Source organism: Pseudochaenichthys georgianus, chromosome 4 (assembly GCF_902827115.2).
Source record: "Pseudochaenichthys georgianus chromosome 4, fPseGeo1.2, whole genome shotgun sequence".
NCBI classification, from domain to species: domain Eukaryota; kingdom Metazoa; phylum Chordata; class Actinopteri; order Perciformes; family Channichthyidae; genus Pseudochaenichthys; species Pseudochaenichthys georgianus.
The window spans coordinates 1,798,297-1,822,522 of NC_047506.1; the positions used below are offsets into that span (position 1 = coordinate 1,798,297).

At 42.0% G+C, this 24,226-nt stretch overlaps 1 long non-coding RNA gene across 1 annotated transcript; it reads right to left on the reverse strand.

Annotated features, from left to right (window-relative positions):
• Positions 1–15,795: 15,795 nt before the first annotated feature.
• On the reverse strand, positions 15,796–22,362 carry LOC117445227 (uncharacterized). Its single transcript, XR_004551950.2, has 3 exons — positions 22,271–22,362; positions 21,368–21,473; positions 15,796–15,997 (listed from the first exon to the last, which is right to left on the reverse strand). It is a non-coding gene; the product is annotated as an uncharacterized lncRNA (long non-coding RNA).
• Positions 22,363–24,226: the final 1,864 nt, after the last annotated feature.

Sequence of the window (24,226 nt, forward strand, 5' to 3'; positions counted from 1 at the left end):
TGTGCAGAGGTGGAAGAAAATGTAGTGGAGTAGGAGTTTTATGTAGCAGGAGATGGAAATACAAATACCACAAAGTTGTACTTACAATAATTGAGTAAAGCTGAAAACCAATGTATTTAATTAGAATTCTACATTGAGAGTATGTTTCACGACATACATTGTGAGTGATTTTCCAGCCCCAGTGTGTGTGCTCTAACGTCCGTCACACACACTGCTCTCATTTTAAGCACCGTGAGTCCAGGTCGCAGTGTTTTACTTCACTTCCTCCACACACACACACACACAGGTATGGGTGGTTTGTCAGGACTTTTTCCTCGTACCAGTTCAAACACTGACTTATGGGGACCCACCTTTCCCTTTGCCGTAGAGAGACAGCAGAGTGCTTGAACTGATCATAAAAAATGCAGCTACATTTCTGACTATTTATAATTCAGTTTTGGTAAAAGAGTGTAGAGATCTGAAGACCTGAAATTCTAGAGGACGGGTGTGTGGGCGTTTCCTGACACAATTATGACTTATGAGAACCCCTCTGGATTAGCTGGACATTACCCATACACAGCGGCGCCGTAAGGGGGTGCAAAGTTAGGACGATTCAAAGGGCCCGTGACTGACAGGGGCCCAAACCATTTAGAGAACATTAAGAAAAAAAATGTTATGTAACCAATGTGATATCTTTTCATGGGGCCCAAAATCCCTGTCGGCGCCCCTGCCCATACACACCCATACACAAAGCAAGTCCCTGAGTTATTACATTACATTACATTGCATTTAGCTGACGCTTTTATCCAAAGCGACTTACAATAAGTACATTCGACCAGGAAGACACAACCTTGAGGAAAACAGAATCATATAAGAACATCAGGTTTCAAAGAGCCAATCGTTTCAAGTGCTGCTCAACTGGCTAAGCCAGTCCTTTATTAGTATATAAGTGCTCTGTTAGCAGATCTTTGTTAGTCATTCTATCGCTCGAAGTGGAGTCGAAAGAGATGAGTTTTCAGTCTGCGCCGGAAGGTGTGTAAGCTTTCTGCTGTCCTGATGTCAATGGGGAGCTCATTCCACCATTTTGGAGCCAGGATAGCAAACCCACGTGTTTTTGCTGATGGGAACTTGGGTCCCCCTCGCAGCGAGGGTGCAGCGAGTCGTTTGGCTGATGCAGAGCGTAGTGCACGTGCTGGGGTGTACGGTTCAACCATGTCCTGGATGTAGGAAGGGCCAGATCCATTCGCAGCATGGTACGCAAGTACCAGTGTCTTGAAGTGGATTCTAGCAGTTACCGGAAGCCAGTGGAGGGAGCGGAGGAGCGGCGTGGTGTGGGAACATTTTGGAAGGTTGAAGACCAGACGAGCCGCTGCATTCTGGATGAGCTGCAGAGGTCGGATGGCACATGCAGGTAGACCAGCCAGGAGGGAGTTGCAGTAGTCTAGGCGTGAGATGACGAGAGCCTGGACCAGAACCTGCGTGGATTTCTGGGTCAGCTGTGGGCGTATCTTCCTGATGTTGAAAAGCGTGTATCTGCAGCAGCGGGTTGTAGCAGCGATGTTTGCAGTAAACGACAGGTTGTTATCTAGGATAACACCCAGATTCCTTGCAGTCTGAGTCGGGGAAACAACAGAGGGGCCGATGTTGATAGTTAGGTCAAGAGAGGGACAATCTTTTCCCGGAAGGAAAAGCACTTCAGTTTTGTCAAGGTTGAGCTTGAGATGATGAGCGGACATCCACTGAGAGATGTCAGCTAAACAAGCAGAGATGCGTGCGACGACCTGGGTCTCTGAGCGGGGGAAGGACAGAATTAATTGGGTGTCGTCAGCGTAGCAGTGGTATGAAAAACCATGCGGGCTAATGACAGATCCGAGCGAGTTTGTGTACAGGAAGAAGAGGAGAGGACCAAGAACAGAGCCCTGAGGGACCCCTGTAGTTAATTGACAAGGGTCGGACTCAGACCCTCTCCAAGTAACCCTGTAGGTGCGGTCTTTGAGGTATGAGGTGAGGAGGGAAAGTGCAGAGCCTGAAACTCCAAGTTCTTGGAGAGTGCGAAGGAGGATCTGATGATTCACCGTGTCGAATGCAGCAGACAGGTCCAACAGGATGATGACAGAGGAGAGGGAGGCTGCTTTAGCAGTGTGCAGTTCCTCAGTGACAGCAATGAGAGCAGTTTCTGTGGAATGACCTGCCCTGAAACCAGACTGGTGCGGATCCAGAAGGTTCTTCTGATGGAGATAACAGGAGAGTTGTTTAAAGACAGTGCGTTCAAGTGTTTTAGACGGGAACGGGAGGAGAGAGACAGGCCTGTAGTTTATAACATCAGACGGGTTGAGAGTGGGTTTCTTTAGGAGAGGGTTTACTCTCGCCTCCTTGAGACTGTTTGGAAAGTGACCAGAAGTTAGAGAAGTGTTGATGAAATGGGTGAGAAACGGTAGAATATCAGGAGCGATAGTCTGAAGGAGGTTTGAAGGGATAGGGTCCAGAGGACAGGTGGTAGGGCGGGCAGAGGTAATGAGGGTAAGAACCTCACTTGGAGAGAGAGGGGAAAAGGAGGTTAGTGTGCCGGTTGAAGGTGGCTCAGGTGATCCGGCGGTGAGTAGAGGTGAGTCAGAAAAAGAAGAGCGAATGTCGTAAACCTTTTTTTCAAAGTGGTTAACAAAGTCGCTTGACAGAAGGGAGGAGGGGGAAGGGGCTTTGGGGGGGTCCAAGAGGGTGGAGAAGATGGAAAATAGTTTTTTAGGATTGGAATAGGAAGATTGGATCTTATCTTGAAAGAAAGTGCTTTTTGTCTGAGAGATGGAAGCAGAGAAAGAGGAGAGCCTGATAGGTTAGGAGGTCGTCACGGTGTTTGGATTTCCACCATTTCCACTCTGCTGCCCTAAGGACGGTTCTATTAGCACGCAGTGCATCATTTAGCCAGGGAGCAGGAGGGGACTGACGAGCCTGCCGAGATGTGAGAGGACAGAGAGAGTCCAGAGAGGATGAGAGAGTAGAGAGGAGAGTTTCTGCAGCAGAGTTTGGAGGCAGGAGTTGGAACGAGTCAGAGGAAGGGAGGGCTGAGAGCACCGAGGAGGCAAAGGTAGAGGGGGAGAGGGAACGAAGGTTACGGCGGACAAGTGCAGGATGAGAAGAGATTAGTTTGTTATGTTTGGAAAGGGGTAGAGAGAATGAAATGAAGAAATGATCGGAGGTGTGGAGCGGGTTTACAGAGAGGTTAGAAGTAGCGCAGTTCCTTGAGAATATGAGATCGAGGACATTGCCAGCTTTATGAGTCGGTGGGGACGGAGACAGTGAGAAAGCAAAGGTGGTTAACAGAGATGTTAGTTCGTCTATCTTCCCCGTCTGGAGGTTGAAGTCTCCGAGAAGTACAGCGGGAGGGCCAGTTTCAGGGATGTGTGAGAGGAGATGATCTAATTCATCCAAGAAGTCCCCCAAGGCTCCTGGTGGACGGTAGAGAACAACAATGGTCAGTTGTATAGGATGGGTCACAGTGACGGCATGGAATTCAAAGGTGGAAGGAGTGAAGTTAGGTAGCTTGAAGAGGGAAAAGCTCCATTTGGGAGAGAGCAGGAGACCAGTGCCACCTCCTCTGCCAGTGGGTCTGGGTGTATGGGAGAAGGAATATGCTGTGGAGAGAGCTGCTGGGGTGGATGTGTTGGATGGAGTAATCCACGTCTCAGTGAGAGCAAGGAAATCCAGAGACTGCAGGGAGGCGGAGCCAGAGATGAAGTCAGCCTTAGGAACAGCTGACTGGCAGTTCCACAGGCCGCCTGAAACTAGGTGCTGGATCTCAGTGGAGCACGTGGGATAGACGAGAGCGGGCCGGTTATAGCGATTAGGAGAACCACAATGGTATATCTGGACAATATACACACACACAGAATTGTAGAAAACCTGTACTCATGAGGACAATAATGGTTTCACTGGACATTATCCTCAAACATGTGTTGCGCAATATTTTGTTACTGAAAAAGTAGCCCAATACTTCTGTTTATTTTAAATGTTGAACAGAAAAAAGTATTTAACTTAGGAGAGCAATGGTACAAAGAGCAGACCACTTTCACATGTTCACAGACCTCAGTGTTCAGAGACCTGAACATCAAGATATGCAGCTTTTTTCTTGTTGCTTTGATGACAAACACCTGTTTTTAATAACCATATGCAGGGATTTTGCGATGGACAATACAAGTATTTCTGACAATCTCTTTACCAGTCGGCTGTCATTGAAAAGTGACAGAGGATTTTATTCTGACAGAGACTTCGACATATGATAGAACCTGCGCAGCCTAAAACGATCATGGAAGGAAGTGAAATATTGAGAAACGCTGTCTTTTTAGTGGACAAGTGAATATTAAGTTGATTGAGTTGCAGTAACGTTATGCTATAAACGAACTACAGCAGGGTCGCTGCTTCCACGTCTCGCCAACTTAAGATCCATATTCAAAGCTACAGACTCTAAATGGAACAAGTTGAAGTGTTTGTTTGAACAGTTTGCAGGAGGCAGGGACTTGCTTTCAAGCAGAACAGGGCTAACAAATTTAGAGGAGTGTTTTACGTGTTCGGCGTAATGACGTACAACGGCACAATGACATTTTATACACACACACTAGCCTAATAATACCTTAGTTATAAGGACATCTGGTATAACTGGAGATTTTACACACACACACACACACACACACACACACACACACACACACACACACCTAATAATACCGTACATGTAGTTATAAGGACATCTGGTACACACACATACACATACTACCCTAACAATACCTTAGTTATAAGGACATCAGGTATAACTGGGCATTTTATACACACACACTACCCTAACAATACCTTAGTTATAAGGACATCAGGTATAACTGGGCATTTTACACACACACTACCCGAACAATACCTTATTTGTGAACCACCCAGATTTAACAGGTCTCTAACCATACACAAAAGCATTCTTGATGTTAGACTGGTTGTAATAAAGGGAGCAGGACAGTTTTTCAGCTCTCTGTTGGTTAACAGTCGAAATCACTTTCAGTTTTAGCTGAGGAGAAAGAGCCCCTACATCTCTCACCAATGACAAAGGAATGAGCTCCCTAAGATGCTGCTATTGTGTGGCCTGCAAATGTTTTACAGGATTTCTGTACCAGTTGAGAGTCCAAAATTGACAAGGACTTTTAATTTGCAGATATTTCAAATTCTTGTAAAAAGATGTTTTTGACCAGAGTGCCATTATTCCAGAGTGTGAAGTTGGAAGAAGAGGATAAGACATTGCCTGTAAGATACGGAGGGCTTGGGATTCGAACCCACCTAGTAGGCCGCGCGCACTAACCACTGTGCCACCTCTAAAGAATTGAATATACTGACAATTTATACGTTTTGCCTCAAAAGTGAATATTAGACACAGATTCAAACTGAAGAGTCAATGGGATTTCTTCAAATAAAAAAGGACAACAGACTCAACAGCTTGGATTTAAGCATTTACCTCATTTTTAATGAACCTTTTTTCATCACCAACATTTCTTCACTTAAAATTAAAACATCTTTTACCAAATATATTTGTTATTATTAATACATTTTAAAATGAAATGCTTTGAAAAATAAAGTAAAATAAAAGTGTATCTATATGTACAAATACATACAGCTCTACAAAAAAATGCTACCACTGCTAAATCATCAGTTTCTCTGGTTTTACTAGTTATAGGTATGTGTTTAAGTCAAATGTACATGTTTGATTTGTTCTATTTACTACCGACATCCCTCCCAAATACAAATATTATTATTTAGAGCATTTATTTGCAGAAAATTACAACTGGTCAAAATAACAAAAAAAGATGCAGTGTTTTCAGACCTCAAATAATGCAAAGAAAACCAGTTCATATTATTTTTTGAACACAGCTTTCATGCGTTTTGGCTGCCCTCCACCAGTCTGTCACATGGCTGCTGGGTGACTTTATTGTCAGACTTATTGTCAGAGCAGAAGGAAGCACGATTTGTTCCAGGAGAACCTTGTACGTCGTTCAATTCATGCGTCCTTCACAAAGACATTCAGCCGTGCTGAAGCCCCCCCAGATAATCACCCATCCTCAACCAAATGTCCAACACCTGGTCATCTTATGGTTAGACAGAGACCTGGAGAGGCCCTAAAAGCCTCGGTGTCCCGCACCCACTGTGACATTTGGTGAATGAAACAAGGTTCTCCTGGAACAAGTCGTGCTTCCTTCTGCTCTGACAAAAAGGATTGTTTTTTCCAGCAGGACGATACTCCATGCCACACAGCCAGGTCAATCAAGGTGTGTTTGGAGGATCACCAGACCCTGTCATGGCCACCCCAATCTCCAGACCTGAACCCCATGGGAAACCTCTGGAATGTGATCCAGGGGAAGATGGTTGGTAACATGCCATCCATCAAAGCGGAGTTGCTTGAATTTTTGCACCAGGAATGGCATAAAGTCACCCAGCAGCCATGTGACAGACTGGTGGAGAGCAGCCAAGACGCATGATGATCCTCCAACCACACCTTTCAATGTTATCATTTTTGAGGGCGCAAGAAGATTCTTTGGGGTTTGCAACACACTTCATTATTGCCCTCTGTTAGGAGATTTGGTAGACAACTTGTCCACTTTCTTAAATCTCCTCGCGTTCCTACAAGCCGTTATCTTACAGGAAGGAAACCCAGAACCTACAAGTAACCGTTTAACAATAATCCACTTTAATGGTAATATGCAATGCAATACAATCAAGTACAATCAATACAGTACAAATTACATACAGTTCTGTGGGATCCCACATTTACCTGATACTCACGTGAGCCAGCCAGCCAGCCAGCCAGCCAGCCAGCGAAGAAAGAGACCGAACACAGCGGGGTTTCTGTCTATATCCCTCGCTGACCCAAGGAGGAGTTATCTGCGCCTCCCTTCCAGACCAGTGATTGGCTGCCCAAATTATCATCAACACCCCACATCTTAAGTCCCCAATCCCAGTGGCTCAGCTTCCTTATCACAGGGATCTGAGATGACTATGTCAACTCCACACCTTCCCCCTCTTCCTTTGTCCTCACAAAACCACATGTTAGCAGGCCCAAAACCAGCCCAGTTTTCTACACAAATCATTTTCAAGCTTCTTCACAGTTTGCACGAATACATACAAATATTTCCTTACAATTCCCTCTTTTGCACTCTTAAAAAGAGAGTGCAATTTACACAAGGCACTTGCAAAAAACTGCATCCTTGTCTGCTGAGTCTCCATACTTTTTATTCTCAGTGTCCACAGTGAAGGGCACTCCGTCCAGGCTCTCGTTGCAGATGACGCAGCGGAAGCAACCGGGGCGGTAAGACTTCCCCAGGGCCTGCCGGCCTGCATGTCCATGATTAGATGTCCACCTGCGTTGCACTTGTCTGCAGACTGCTGGAACCCAGAGTACAGAAAGTCCTCTTCACAGAAAACCCTTCCTGCGTCATAGTAGAACGCCTTCCCTCTCAGCCTTCGACTACAGGCGCTGCAGGTGAAGCAGCTGTCATGGTAGAGGCTGCCCATAGCTTGGCAGTGATGGCGGCTTCCGAGTCGATGCTGAATAGATTTCCTTTCGATCTTCCTTCTCCGGTCCGATGATGATGCCTCCTGGGACGACTGCTGGATGGATGTCCTCGAGGTCCTTCTCCTCCAGTCCGCTGATGACAGCATCCGAGTCGACCTCCATGACGAGAGCCAGATGTCGTCTAGGGTCCTCGCAGGTGTTTTCCCCCGCCGCACACTGGCTCCAGTGGTTGACAGTCAGCCTCCTGCGTCTCGGGTCCCCCTTTTGGCGTCAACAACCTGTGTGGAGAAATCTGATACAAATCCCTCAAGCCTACGCTCCGGGCTCTGGGGCCCTCGGCTGTTTGACCCACCACTGCGTAGGCAACTTGGAGCCTGTTGGTGGGGTGTCTTAAAACAACAGATGTCTGTGCACAGGTTTTCTAAATTAATTGTGCAGCTTCAGAATCTTAATACTTGGACTGTGCCAACTAAATAAGAACCCCAACATCTTTAGGTAAACTAAATAACATATTTCAATAGCTCTGAATTTCTGACAAGCATCTGTGTTTATTTTTAAATGAAATCCCTGAGATCCCATTAAAAATCTAAAAATATGATTTGAACTGCTAATGTTTCTGGTAAAGAAACACACTAATCTTATGGATTCAAAAACAACCAAAATCACAAAGTGAATGGCTTCCTGGTGATACTGCTTCTACCCGTCAGTGCTTAGATATTATCCCACTGAAAAAATGAATACAGAATTCCCACCAACTGTCATCAAATGTCTTTCTAAATGTAGATGAAATGTATATCCCCATAATGACCTAAACAATAAAGTCTATGGCTTTTACTTCTTTACCAGGCTAGTTACATGATGTTGTCCAAATCACATTGTGTCTCATTACATTACTATGTTTTAGCTTAACTGTAAATATGTTCTTTCTACATTTCAAACCTCAGTTACTTTAATACCTGTTGAAACATTAGTTGACACATTACTCACCGGTCAGCCTCGCCAGTATTTCATTCTGGACTTACATCTCTCTGGTAGCCCCTTGGCCACTGATTCTCTACCTGTGCTACCTGCTATAACTCAATCAATACTAGAGACATGTCAACATTCCCCAAACAGCCTCTTATCCCCAAATATGGAGCAGGTCAATTCTAAAACTGTCAATCAATGGTCAGATTGAACAATGGAGTTGGGCAGCAGGTTCCTTTCAGTCCCTAAATGAAAAATGTACATTGTAAAGTTTACACTCCCCCTTTTTTACACATTCTCTCATGTGTAAACAAAAACCTGTATGGGAAGAAAACCTTCAGGTCATAATGGATTATAAGACAATACCAAACATTTTTCCCAGTAAACACTTGAGAGTGTTTCTCTCCATCATTCAGTCCTAAAAGAAACAGAATTCCAAATTTCATAGTTTGAGTTTCACATTCTGCAAACAGCCACCTCCTGTGGGAGTGAAACATCATCAACCAGATTAGATACGGTTTCCCCTTTTGTGCAATGTTAGGAAACCTCTCATTTCACACATTATTATCACACAAAAATAATGTGTTAGTCCAAAACATGCTTGATTAGTCATCGTTTCAAATCATGCAGTTGCACTGATCAGGTGCAGACATACACACACTCACACTGTCAGGTTGTAAAGTCAGGTTTGGTCAGGTTCACCGCAGAGTCAGTCATTGACAGTGCCTTCCCAAGTTACCCTGTCTGTCAGGGTCAAAGGTCAGTTGGTCTCCGTCTTTTTGGCCATGTGTTGTGCTCTGCAGAGACTTTGATGTTCCAGCACAGGCCAGCATCCTCCGTCTATACAAATCTGTATATATGGAGCACCATCATTTATTAATTCACAATTACAACTATAATGTTCAAGATATCTCCAACCCCTCCTTGCTGTTTCCCACATTCCCTGAAAAGTGTCTAGCCAAAAAAATGTCACTTCCTTATTGTACTATTACTATTACTGCAATTCATTTACACCTAATTAGTATTAAAATGACTAATAGATCTATTTCAGAAACATGTGTACATCACTATCTTGTGTCAAAACATTACTAGGATCTGTAAAGCTCTGCTATTTATTCCATAACTCATTCTATCAATTTATCTTCAATTCTGGTGCACTTAAAGAACAATGTTACCCTCTTTCACAGTGCGTGGAACTCTGGGTGTCTGAACATGAAACCAGTACCCTCAAATTGAAATACTATATTTTGTTTAGAACCAGCTTTCCCTTCAACATGACCTATATAAATAAATATTTATCTGATCTTATAGAGCTGTTACTAAAACTCTCCCTTTGAACTGATCAATACTGTAACAAATTAAAACACTACCAAATTCACACACGAATAAAAATCCAGTGCATACTTCCTTCATGCCCCCCCCTTTTTTTATCAGTGTGTATTAGACTGATTTTCCACTTCCCTTTAATAGTTCCCCTCTTTTCCGCTATTTTTTATTTACCACTTGACTAATTATGGTCCATACATCTTCTTATCTTCACTTATTTATCAAGTCAATTCAAGTTCTTTACAATACATTAGTAGATACCTTGTGGAGTCTTCACAATAACTAAATCCCCTCTAGGATATGAAATCCATTCATCTTCAAGCAGATACTATTTCCTTATTTATGTTTTGTTCACGATAACAATGGTATAACAACCACATGTCATCCGTTCTGGTCCACCTAAAAACCAATGTTAAACTCTTTAGCAGTGTGTGGAACCCTGGATGTCCGAACATGCAACCATTCCTCCCTCCTTTATCAAGGATTTAAAAACAGAAGTCATTTCATATTTCCCATGGTAATAACTATGCTACAATGGTGAAATCAATTATTTAGATTGGAATACTATATCTGGCTTGGCACCAGCTCTCCCTTTAACATTATTCAAACAGATAAAGATTTGTCTTATAGAGTGGTTCCCAAAACTATCCCACTACTTTATTCACACGTGAATAAAAATGTCAAAGAATATTTTGTTAACCTGATGAAAAGATTGAAGAATATGGTTGTACTTTGTCATGTGGCCCCCTTTAACCCTCAGTGTGTTCTCATTTTACTCTAATAGTTTACTGCTATTTTAATTTAATAAATCTTTCTGTCTTTACGTATTTATGCTTTAAATGTGCGTTTTGTGAATAAGTGTGTTTATGTGTAAACTCACTCATTCCCGTTTTCCTTTCTTCTCCTCCTCTGGTTTTCTCAAGCCGTGACCCCGGCCTCCTCACTTCTAATTGACCATGCCAACTCCTCTGATTCTGTGTTCTCTTCAGTCCATCAGCTGTAACTTCATCCGCTGTCAGCCATTGGCCCAGTTACCTCTGCATGCCCCATCTTGCACTGCTTTGCATTTTATCCCCTCCTTCACAGTCTCTCTGCTGTTTTTATGGAGGGCAGATTCTGCTCTCATCTCCCACACTTTGCTCTCCGTGCTCAGCTTGGAACTTCATGGTCCTGTCTGAGGGACTGATGAGCGTAGATTTCTGCCCGTCAGCATGCTGTCTGGTTCTGGATGCCACAGGTGGAGATAGTTCTGGCTGCAGTCTTGTTGTTGTCGTTTCAGCTCTGGTTCTCTGTCTGTTCGATGGAGAAGGAGGAGTTCCTGTTGGGTTAGGTCTTTTGTCTGCTTGGAGGGTCCGGGACCGTAGCCTTTTCTAACTCAGAGGGGAGTCCAGGTCTCGGGACGCATTACCTATAAAAAAATCTAGCACACTGAGGTTAAATAAATCCAACCCTTTCCACTCTCACTCTTTGTAATCATACTATCTGTCTTAATTGTTAAATGCCATCTAAACAACCTAATTGATGTCTACAAATGATATTACAAAAACCCACTCTAAAAATTGTTTCATCCATTGCTACATATGTACCCAACATAACTCTTTCAGGAAACCATTTTCTCCTATACATTGAAAAACGTACATGTTTCCAGCATCACATATTCCACACACCACGAAAGAACATCTACATATTTTCTCCAATATTTTAAGCTAGTTCCTATAGCAAGATTATCATGTGTGACATAATAATCAGATGTCTTGTTTGCTAACCAAGAATATTAAACTTTAAAATGTCTTTTGGCCAGTTGAGGTCCTGCTTACTTCATCCTTAAACTCTACTTTAATTTGAAACCAAAAAAGGTCTTCCTTCTCCACCATGATCCTATCTCTATATCAAAGTCCAGACAAACTGATGATTTATCTTTATAAACCATGAGGAATGACTCATAAAACACTATTCTCCCTTACTTCAGTTCTAAATCAAATGAGCCAGACAGGAAACCCCCTTTAACCACTTGCTTATCCTATTATTTTGATCAAAGTGGTGTTACAAGCAGGTTAGATCTGTAATGAATTAAAATCAATATTTAAAGACGCAATATAAGTTAAATATATTGTTAAGGTAATTACTGTTTTATTGTGAAGGCATCTCTGGCGAACAGCGGCCTTTGGCTTTTATTTTGAAAGGCCGTTCCGGAACAGCCGTGTTCCTAGAAACACGGCAAATTGACAATCGTTCTAATGCATTAACTATAGTCGTGAAAGAGACAAGGAGGGGGAAGGCGTGTGGAAGCAAGCAATGAACTGAAAATGCCACCAATCCTGTTTTAACGTGATGGCGCACATTGAAAACCTAAACGCCCTGTCATAACTGACAAGCGTTCAAAACCTTTCTGCTTATCCCTTAGGCCACTATTTTGTCTTATTCATAACCTAAAAATACAATTGTGATGAATAGCTTGCTTTTGTATCATTACATTTACCAACATAAAACAAGGTCTGTACTAATCAACAATGACAACCCACAGACAGCTCATTTAGGTTAAATATACGCAATATATTGACTTCGCTTTTATTATCTGACTTAATGAACGTGCTTCCCCCCCTTTCAGCCACTAGATGGCAGCAGCAGAGCACAAATGAGCTTCACTCTTCTGACTCAATGTCTGATATCAATAGACAATGCTCATACAGGTTATTTAGGTAAAATCACACAGATTTATTCCCCTTACATTTTGTCCGGCTTGATAACGTGCTTCATATGTGGTCACGCAGGACTCTCTGCCTACCTTGCGATCAACGTTATGTTTACGTCAGCCTTTCAAATTAATTTTACAGACAAGGGAAACGGGAGCCGGTCTCGTCACAATGTAGGTGACGTTAGCGCTCTCTCCCCAAGGATTTAAACAGATAAAAGGTCCGCTGACACTTCGCTTATTTTGGTCTTGGACTCTTATTTTACCCCCAGTTATAAACGGCGGACCGATCTTAAATATCGATCATCCAGGTTACGTCGTGTGGGACTCACACCGCCACATCCCACGAACTGCACCGCTCCTACGCCACTTCCGGACTAAACTACCTGAAGATCCACGCTAAACTGCTCTAATTTCTTGTTACGCAGGACCTCTCTATACCTGACGATCAACGTTCACGTGTTATATATAACTTTCCTAACATGGTAAAAAAGATGCATTGCATACTCCATTCAAACTTCAAAAAACACTCTGAAACGCCTACAGACAATCATACATGGCCCTGCTATTGTCCGAGGCGTCTAAAAGTGCTTGTTCCCGACCCAGTGTGGTTCTCTGATCCTTCCCACAGCCCTGTCTACTCGGAAACGTCGGAGATCACCATTTGTTAGGAGATTTGGTAGACAACTTGTCCACTTTCTTAAATCTCCTCGCGTTCCTACAAGCCGTTATCTTACAGGAAGGAAACCCAGAACCTACAAGTAACCGTTTAACAATAATCCACTTTAATGGTAATATGCAATGCAATACAATCAAGTACAATCAATACAGTACAAATTACATACAGTTCTGTGGGATCCCACATTTACCTGATACTCACGTGAGCCAGCCAGCCAACCAGCCAGCCAGAGAAGAAAAGAGACCGAACACAGCGGGGTTCTGTCTATATCCCTCGCTGACCCAAGGAGGAGTTATCTGCGCCTCCCTTCCAGACCAGTGATTGGCTGCCCAAATTATCATCAACACCCCACATCTTAAGTCCCCATCCCAGTGGCTCAGCTTCCTTATCACAGGGATCTGAGATGACTATGTCAACTCCACACCTTCCCCCTCTTCCTTTGTCCTCACAAAACCACATGTTAGCAGGCCCAAAACCAGCCCAGTTTTCTACACAAATCATTTCAAGCTTCTTCACCAGTTTGCACGAATACATACAAATATTTCCTTACACCTCTCAGAGAATGAGACTGTTACAGCTGGTCGTCTTAAACCTTGGAAGATTCTGAGTATTGTATGTGGTTAGGTTCATTATCAGAACGGGAAGCCCCATCAGGGATGAAATCTTCATCAAGTTGGAATGTGTCAGCGGTAGTAGCAGCCGTGTCTTGTTGTTCAACACAGTTCTTTGTAGAGACGGTTGGTGCAGTCTTACCATGGGGTGGCTTGGAATCCCTGATGGTGGCAATGAGATGATCCCAATCGTTATTTGATTCAGAGTCAGGTGGGCAGTCTTCATCAGCGCTGGATCTGGATTTTGGGAATGTAGTCTTTATCATCAGAAGGAACCTTCATTACTGGAAAGGCAGATGTCCTTCACCTTTGAACAAAAAAGGAACACCGAGTTTGTATTTTCTTCATTATCCAGAAAAATGTACTGGTAACATTTGTTGAGCATTATTTTAACATCTAATCACTGTGCATTTCACTATATAACAAAGAAGAAAGTCAAATTGAAATGGGGGGGGGGGGGGGGGGGGGCAGGAGCTCCAACAAGCCGTTTAGGACCAGAGAGTGAATACACATACTATACAGAGATGCTGTGAGAAAACCAATGTGAGTTTGGAAATTGAACAATATAAATCTATTTTAGTAGACCTCAACAATGGAATTATGATCTGTGGAAATGGCCATGTCATGGGACCGTTAACAGTTATGGAGGTGTGCACATGCTGGATGAAGGCAATGATCCAATGTCTAGTCATGTCAACAGGTTGTAAATCATCTGTCCTTACAAGGACTGCTGTCCCTACAAGACACCCTGTGACCAGACGGCCATTTTCTTTCTGTGTATAACATTTAACCCGTTTAAATTTGACCCAACGTATGGGGAAACGGAGCCCCTTAAAAAAAAAGAAAACAGCTTCAATCTATACCAGTCAGCGACACGCAACGCGCCAATGTGTGGAAAAACAATGCATTGAAACGTACCATCTTGTCCCGATGTGTTTGGAGTTGTACGAAGTTCAGTCCCAGCCTCTCGTGTCCCACCACATACTTCCTGTAAATAAGTGAAAGACAGGCACGACTTTAAAACTTTATTGACTGATTTCCATTCATCTATCAATGTGACACAAATCTGAACATTAACACGACTTTATTCAATTCATTAGCCAGCAATGAAAATAAAAAAGACATTATTAGCCCCTATATTACATGTTAGGGCCTAAAAGCAATTGATCAGAGCAATAATTGATAACAATCTACTAACACATTGACTGTTAGCATGCTATGTGTGCAGCAGCCATCAGCATATCTCATCCCAGGAAGAAAGCTGATGAGCACAGTAGGACTGTAATGTTAACCATATTACAAGTTGGCATCCTCATTTTGTTTCATGAATGCCATGGTAGCGCTGCTCCTCTGTTCCAAATACGACTTCTCCTAACTCTTACTCTGAGCATTTATCTTTTCATGGTGCAGCAAACAACAGTCTACAAACTATGGCTTAAATAACATAGAGACACATATGTTTCAGTTTCTGGAATGTGACTAATCTTTAACAGCATTAAGAAAAGTACAATACTGTCATAGCCCTGTGTTGTTTCCCTCTACAGCCCAACACAAAGTGATTGCGATATAAAATACAACTTGCCATTCTGGTTGGTGGGGAGGACGGAGGATCTCTGTCGGGCTCAGGGTTACAAGCTACTTCACAGGGAGCCTGAAATTGTAACACAAAAAAAAGACACTTGTCACCTTGGTAGTGGTTTGATCTGACTTGTGTGCTGCAAAGGTTTAACAGTTATGGAGGTGTGCACATGCTGGATGAAGGCAATGATCTAATGTCTAGTCATGTCAACAGGTTGTAAATCATCTGTCCTTACAAGGACTGCTGTCCCTACAAGACACCCTGTGACCAGACAGCCTTTATCTTTCTGTGTAGTATGACATTATACAAAAACCTTTCAATGTTGTCATTTTTAACTCCTGTTAAAATCATCTGTCCTTACAAGGACTGCTGTCCCTACAAGCACTATCAAGCTACTATCTTTCTGTGTATAACATTTAACCCGTTTCAATTTGACCCAATGTATGGGGAAACGGAGCCCCTTACCAAGACGATAGTCCTGGTAAAACAGCTTCAATCTATACCAGTCAGCGACACGCAACGCGCCAATGTATGGAAAAACAATACATTGAAACGTACCATCTTGTCCCGATGTGTTTGGAGTTGTACGAAGTTCAGTCTCAGCCTCTCGTGTCCCACCACATACTTCCTGTAAATAAGTGAAAGACAGGCACGACTTTAAAACATTATTGACTCATTGTGTATTAAATCAGGTGAAATTCAGAAAATAATGTTAACAGTACAATTTTGTTGCTGAAATAAATCAAATCTGCTTAACTGAGCTGAGTGGTAGTACCATGAAGAGCAATGCAACACTTTGTCCCCGTCAGGTAAGCAATGTCCTAAAGAGAACAGAACCTCACTATTGAGCGCCAGGGCCAAGCAGGATCCCATAGTTGTATGTTATCTCCTCGTCTGGGAATATTTCCTTTACAGCAAATAGGTACAAGTGTGGGGAATTTATTTTAATTGTGTAGCAGCAAAATATTTTTGGCAGCACTGTTGAGCATTTTGAAAATGTATTTTCATGCCCCTGTGCAGTGTGAGAACAAGTTTTTAGAGAGTACTTGTCCATGGACAAGTGAGTTTGCCAATTTACTTGTCCGAATACATTTTTCACTTGTCCCAGAATGGAGAAAAATTGGGGCCACTGGAATCTTCTTCTTCGTCATCGTATTTTTTACATTTTTCCCACGGTGAGCGGTAAGATTTTACTGCATCACACATAGGGTTGGGTATCGTTTGGATTTTAATGATTCCGGTTATTTTCGGTTCTCGATTCCGGTTCTTTGAGAGGGTAAATCAGTCCCATGACAAACTGGGAGAAAAATATATTTATGAAAACATTAAGTCAAATCTGTATTCCTATTTACAAATCACTTCATACTGTTGAATTTCTTACGGTTATTGAATACAATTATATAAAAATAATCTCTGCATTGTTTAGTTAGTTCCAAGTGGTGCAGTTTGAGAATGTACAAAGACTCCAGCTCATTCAAAACTCTGCAGCTAGACTACTAACGAATACCAAAAGGAGGGAACACGTTAGTCCTGTCTTAGCTACTCTACACGGGCTTCCTGTAACTTTTAGAATTGATTTTAAGGTGCTTCTCCTCATATACAAAGCTCTAAATCAAGTGACCACCAACTGGCGGCCCGCGGGCCACATCCGGCCCGCCAGACATTCTCATCCGGGCCCGCATGACGGGGGTGGCGTTGGTGGAGTAGTTACTGCGTTCGCCCCCCACCCATTTCTTTGTTTACAACGTCTCGTGAGTAAGGTGCAGTACCGGAGTCCAACAGAGAGGCAGCAGCTGCGGGACAGTAGACTGCGTACTGTGAAACATTCCCTCCCCTGAAGAAGAAGTTATCTTTCGTTGTGAAGAGTCTGGTTAATGCGCTCCGCACCACAGCAGTAGCCCCGCTGCGACAGAGTCCAACAGAGAGGCTGGAGCTGCGGGAGAGTAGCCTAGAAGCAGGGTTGGGTTGTAACGGAAAACATAACGGCGTTACGTAATCAGAATACAAAAGTCAAGTAGGCTAACTGCATTCAGCTGGCGTTACATTTAAAAAACGAGTAATCTGATTACAGTTACTTTCGTAAACCTGAAGTGAATACATTTTGGAATACTTATTGGAATTATTGGTGGAAAAGTTTCCTCACAAAATGTAATATTCATTACCGGCAGAACTGTGTGCACACTGCACGGCGCTGCAGCGTGTCTGTGAGAGAGAGAGAGATGCAGCGTGTCTGTGAGGCCCCGCCCCGCACGCAGATGAGAGAGAGAGATCTCTTTAAAATATATTGAAAGTTAGAAATGGAGATGGTTGGATAAAATGTGCAAGATAACATTTATGTATCATTTCTTTATTGTCGAAATGATGACATTTCATAACGGGATCAAATCAAAGTGAATGGCCTGCTGCTGCTGAATGCATGGGGCAAGTGACTGGAAACAGTTTTAAAAGTTATTACATCGTTTCAGATAATAATAAATAATGATAATTCATTCTATTTAGGGGGTGCCTTTCAAAGCACCCAAGGACACCTTACAATGCATAACATATTCCAAGGAAAGGTTTAAGACAGTACAAAGAATGCAGTCCGGGTGATGTTTTTTATGTGTGGTGCAGATGAGAGAGCTGTCCAGAATGACACCAAGATGTTGTGTTTGAGTTATTGATAAGCCATTAAAACAGTAAAATAAGTGTCTCCTGTGTACCAAAACATATCCATCTGTTATGGAAAAAGAAAGTATTCCAAAAGTAATCTGAATACTATTTATAAAATTCTGGGCTATATAAAAATCGCTGGCCCGCGATAGTGTCTATTGGTTACATTTCGGCCCATGGACAAATGTAGTTGGTGATCCCTGCTCTAAATGGACAAGGACCCAGCTACATTGCTGACTCTCTAATGAACTACACACCCGCCAGAACACTGCGATCATCAGATGCAGGTCTATTAGAGGTCACCAGAAAGAGTCAAAAGAAGATCGGTGATGCAGCCTTTGTAAACTACGCCCCAAAACTGTGGAACACGTTAACCCAACAATATTAGGAAGCAAATACATTAGGCATTTTTAAAAGGCAGCTTAAAACCTCTTTACCAAAGCATTTTACTGATTTTACACTATTATACTGCACTATTCTCTGTGATTGACATTGCACTATTTCTCTGTTTTATTCCCCATGTTTTTATTTTGATTATTTTTTTATTATTTACTGATGTAAAGCATTTTGAACTGCAATCCCCTGTATGAAAGGTGCTATACAAATAAAGTTATTATTATTATATTTATAGACTATTCTAGCGCTTTTCTACAACTCAAAGACGCTTGCACGCTTACACATGTCCTGCAATACACATGCTGCAGCTGCCCAGCTACTCACTGTTTGTAAAAGTAAATAAATAGTATAAATAGCATTTCAATAATGTACTTTCTATACCCTGCTTCATAAACAATACTGACATTCCTGCGCTCCTCCGAGTCTGGGGGTCCGGGGATGTGAGGACAGCGCGAGGACACAGACAGGGAGGCTGCTTCACTTCATAAAGGAAATGGTGTCCATATTAACAACACAGGAGCTACAACGCTGAATAACCTTCATTACGTGTTAGAGAAAGAACATGAGAAAGGTTGACAAAGATGAGGCTGTTAAACGGGCAGCTGAGCTCAGCGTCGCTTTCTCTCTTTCTACACACAGCGGATCCGCTGCCCGTTTAACAGCCTCATCTTTGTCAAACTTTCTTATGTTCTTTCTCTAACACGTAATGAAGGTTATTAAGCTTTTAGCTCCTGTGTTGTTAAATATTGACCACCATTTCCTTTATGAAGTGAAGCAGCCTCCCTGTGTAGAAAGAGAGAGAGAGAGAGAGACGCTGAGCTGCACCGTGCAGCGATCAGCTGATACGGAGCATAGAGAGAGCTGCGGCGTGCAGCTGTCCTCACAACTCTTATTAATCTCGGGACCGGACAATTGTTATTTGTTCCTACTCGGAACCGAGTTTTGCTTCCCAACCCTGCCACTGTGCTACACTTCCCGCCCCGCCCCGTCTAACTGTACAGAAAGCGGCGAGATGCATTTTCTTAGGAATCGACAAGCAGAACCGAAACAAAAATTTATAAACGAACAATGGCGGACACGGACAATTTGCGAATGAGTTCTACCTTTTGTAAACTGAATTTATCAATCATTTGTCAATAAATCAGGGCGAAAAACGTCACTTGTCCGCCGGACAAGTCAATTGAAAGATCTACTTGTCCGATATTGTAAATAACACGTCCCGGGCGGTGAGACGTGTACTTTTTCGCACACTGCTATGCAAGGCTTAGTCTTTCTATCTTTATAGCCACTGGTGTAAAGTAACCAAGTTCATAAACTCAAGTATACTTGGGTACAATTTTGAGATACTTGTACTTTACTTAATTATTTCAATATTTTGCTACTTTGTTCTTCTACTCCGCTACAGTTCAGAGGTACATGGTGTACTTTTACTGCACTACATGTATTTAATCCCTTTAGTTACTTCACAGATGTGGATGAATGATGTGAAATATAATCAAGTGTTGAATCAGACTTTAGTTCCACCTGGAGTAAATCCACCAGCTACCCTGCAGTCTACAAAGTACTTCAGACTAGCTGCACCTTCACCAGCTTTGAGAACACTTTCATGATCAATCATTATAAAACATATCATATATATTATTCTGAAATGGACCAATCTGCACAACGACTACTTTTACTGTCTTTCACTATATTTTGATGAGAAAACTTTTCTACTTTCACTTGAGGAACATTTTGAATGCAGGACTTTTACTGTAACAGAGTATTCCTACACTCTGGTACTTCTACTTTTACTCAAGTACAAGATCTGAGTACTTCTACTTTTACTCAAGTACAAGACCTGAGTACTTCTACTTTTACTCAAGTACAAGATATGAGTACTTCTACTTTTACTCAAGAACAAGATCTGAGTACTTCTACTTTGACTCAAGTACAAGATCTGAGTACTTCTACTTTTACTCAAGTACAAGACCTGAGTACTTCTACTTTTACTCAAGTACAAGATATGAGTACTTCTACTTTTACTCAAGAACAAGATCTGAGTACTTCTACTTTGACTCAAGTACAAGATCTGAGTACTTCTACTTTTACTCAAGTACAAGACCTGAGTACTTCTACTTTTACTCAAGTACAAGATATGAGTACTTCTACTTTTACTCAAGAACAAGATCTGAGTACTTCTACTTTTACTCAAGTACAAGACCTGAGTACTTCTACTTTGACTCAAGTACAAGATTTGAGTACTTCTACTTTTACTCAAGTACAAGATCTGAGTACTTCTACTTTTACTCAAGTACAAGATATGAGTACTTCTACTTTTACTCAAGAACAAGATCTGAGTACTTCTACTTTGACTCAAGTACAAGATCTGAGTACTTCTACTTTTACTCAAGTACAAGACCTGAGTACTTCTACTTTTACTCAAGAACAAGATCTGAGTACTTCTACTTTGACTCAAGTACAAGATCTGAGTACTTCTACTTTTACTCAAGTACAAGACCTGAGTACTTCTACTTTTACTCAAGAACAAGATCTGAGAACTTCTACTTTTACTCAAGTACAAGACCTGAGTACTTCTACTTTTACTCAAGTACAAGATATGAGTACTTTTACTCAAGAACAAGATCTGAGTACTTCTACTTTGACTCAAGTACAAGATCTGAGTACTTCTACTTTGACTCAAGTACAAGATCTGAGTACTTCTACTTTGACTCAAGTACAAGATCTGAGTACTTCTACTTTTACTAAAATACAAGATCTGAATACTTCTACTTTTACTCAAGTACAAGATCCGAGTACTTCTACTTTTACTCAAGTACATTGTTGAAAATATGTGAGGCTGATGACCTAAGACTAAGAGCAATGGCTAAAAGGTCAGGGTCATATTGATGAAACAATGCTATACGGTCTTTGATACTACATATGCTACTGTATGAGATGAATGGCTTACCTTTTAATGAACCTGGCCTCGAGGAAGGGTTTGTCTCTGTCCAGAATGATATGTTCTATTGCATCCTGTTCAGCAGTCTTACTCCTGCTCCTTTGCGTCATCCTTGCTAAAAAATAAAACAGAGAACAGGCTAAGTTTAATGTACATGGTTAACAATAACATCTCTTGGAGGAAAAGGGACGCATTAGAAAAAAGAGGGGTGCAATATGAGGCATGATACACTGTTCTATTAAAGATGGTAGTTCATTAATAAGAATGCACAACATTGTTAAAGTCCCGGAACGTCGTCCTGGTGTGCTCCTACGGCAGTGGACCTACAGGTGCATGAAACGCTGCACGTTTCATTTGCAAAATACGATAGTCTGCTCCTCCATGCATGCGCAGATCATGCACTGAGGAGCCGCTCCGTTGAAACCGCATGACGGCTGCCCGCTGCACGGATGTGAGAGCTACACAGTAACACACAGCACAACGATTATTTATTCAAATAGTAACAGGCCAGTAGTATAACTAGTAATCAACACACATGAGTGGGAATAGATAGTCAGCCTTTTAATATCACATTGCATTTAATTCAGTTGTAAAGGGGAAGTCATTACCATGTGGTTGATGCTAAGCTAAACTGTGCTAACTGACAGCAGAGCTAAAGGTTAATGTAACGTTTCCAGTCAAATGCAGTGTCTTGGTAGGATTAGCTTACTAAATAACTAACTAACTTCATCCTATTACATTTTAAAACACACGAAAAGCGATGGGGAGCATGCCCCGTAGCGATACACTGAGCCGGACAAACAAAGTAATAAACGAACAGCTGCAGTTTTGATGCTAGGTTGTAGCTGGCCACCAAACAAACATTTAAATCCTTATATTTTGTTTCAAATACATGATAAAAATATCACTTACCAGTTTTGGTTAAAAGTCCGAATTGCCATCAGCGATCTTCTCCTCAGCCATGTACTACTGCTACGGTTTCTTGGTGAGACATTGACCGAAAACTGAAAGACAATCCCTGATGAGAACCTGCCCGCGTGAAGACTGCTGGCCAATCCCTGATGAGAACCTGCCTGATTGACGCTTTAGCCGCCCAATCAGTGAGCAGGTGTGTCCAGCCAATGAAAAGCGCTTATTTTGTGTAAAACGAATAACAATATTATGAATCGGCTGTACGAGCGTTTTATACACAATGAGCACACACAAATATACACTAGAAATCAGGTATAGGCGGTTTATAAGGACATACCGAGAAAAAGCGGGAGGGTTTTATTTACATGTTGATAAGTGCTTCTACACTGCGCGACTTGTGAGGACAACAGTTTTGTCTTCACAAGTCGAAATGTCCTTATAATGCTGGTGTGTATCCGTGCGAATTGTCCTCATAATCCGGCCGCACCAACGCGCGCGCACATGCGCGCGCACACACACACACACACACACACACACACACACACACACACACACACACACACACACACACACACACACACACACACACACACACACACACACACACACACACACACACACACACACACACACACAGCAGCTGATGTCTTTAGGAACTCAAGGACTGGCTGTTATTTGAATAGGGGCAAACCAAACAAGGAGAGCATGTGCTGGTATGAGCAACACATCCTCACTCCCAGGTCGGCCTATGTTGACGTTATGTCAAGTCCACTGTGTCGGCTTTTTTTTTTGACGTCACGTGATCTTCAAATTTCTCCCTGCAGAAAAAAAAAACATGGCCGAACTTCGTTTTATTCTCGGTGGAAAATGCCTATTTTAAAGTTAGTTTGGCCATTAAAATGCGTTTTGATGTCATTTGATGCGAGAAATATGAGTTGTTATTTCAGATTATGTGTGCAGTGGATGTACATGATCTTTAGTTTGCTAGTTATTACGAAGATTACTTCAGGAAATTGCGTCCATAACGTTTTCATTGTTACCAAGGAGGTTGCTAGGGACGCTGCTATCGATATTATTTATGTTATGTTGTGTAACTGTTTAATGGTGTTATCTTTATTGCTACCCCCTTCCCGTCAATGTATAGTGTTGGTCCACAGCGCAAACATATTAGTTTAACAAAATCCGCATCTAAAGATAGCCTACGTTGTTTTTCCCTGTGCAATTCCAGTCTCACATCTCAGAGCACATCGTCATTAACAAATACCGGAAACAGACCGAAAACATTTAAAAAAAATAAAATAATACTTTATTCCGAGTGTACTTGCTTTTCTATTTGAAAGTAATGACATACCGGCATTGTAATACACGGTTCGGCTGCATTAAATATTACATATCTGCCGTAGTTCTGTATTTATAGAGCCCTGATGAGAAGACCTCTAGACAAACATGAGGAACTGAAAATGTGACGTGGATCATAAATATATCAGCCATTAAACAACATCTTACATTTCTTTTCACACAATACGTCTCCTTGCAGTATCAACACTAATTCGGCTGACTTTTATATTTGATCCAATTGGTAGATAGGCTGTATTTACACCATAAAGGTGCACAGCTGATATAACCTAGTGGTTAAAGCATGTTATTGAATTTCATTATTTTTATTATTAGATATTAATACGATCCCTATAAAGTATATTCATTACTCGTTATTCTCTACTAATAGTTCATTAAAGACTGTATATAATGACTATTTTGCACATCCCGTTCAAGATTTAAAGGTTTTCTAAGGTTTATTGACATATCATATAGGCCTACACAACTACGGTGTAGCTATGCATTGAATGAAAAACTTGGGTCGCAGGTTCCTCAATAGTGCATTACAAGTAGTGCTGCGTACCTGGACTCACATTCAGGTTCAGGTCCGGACTCAAGTCCAGAGGTTCAGGTTCAGGT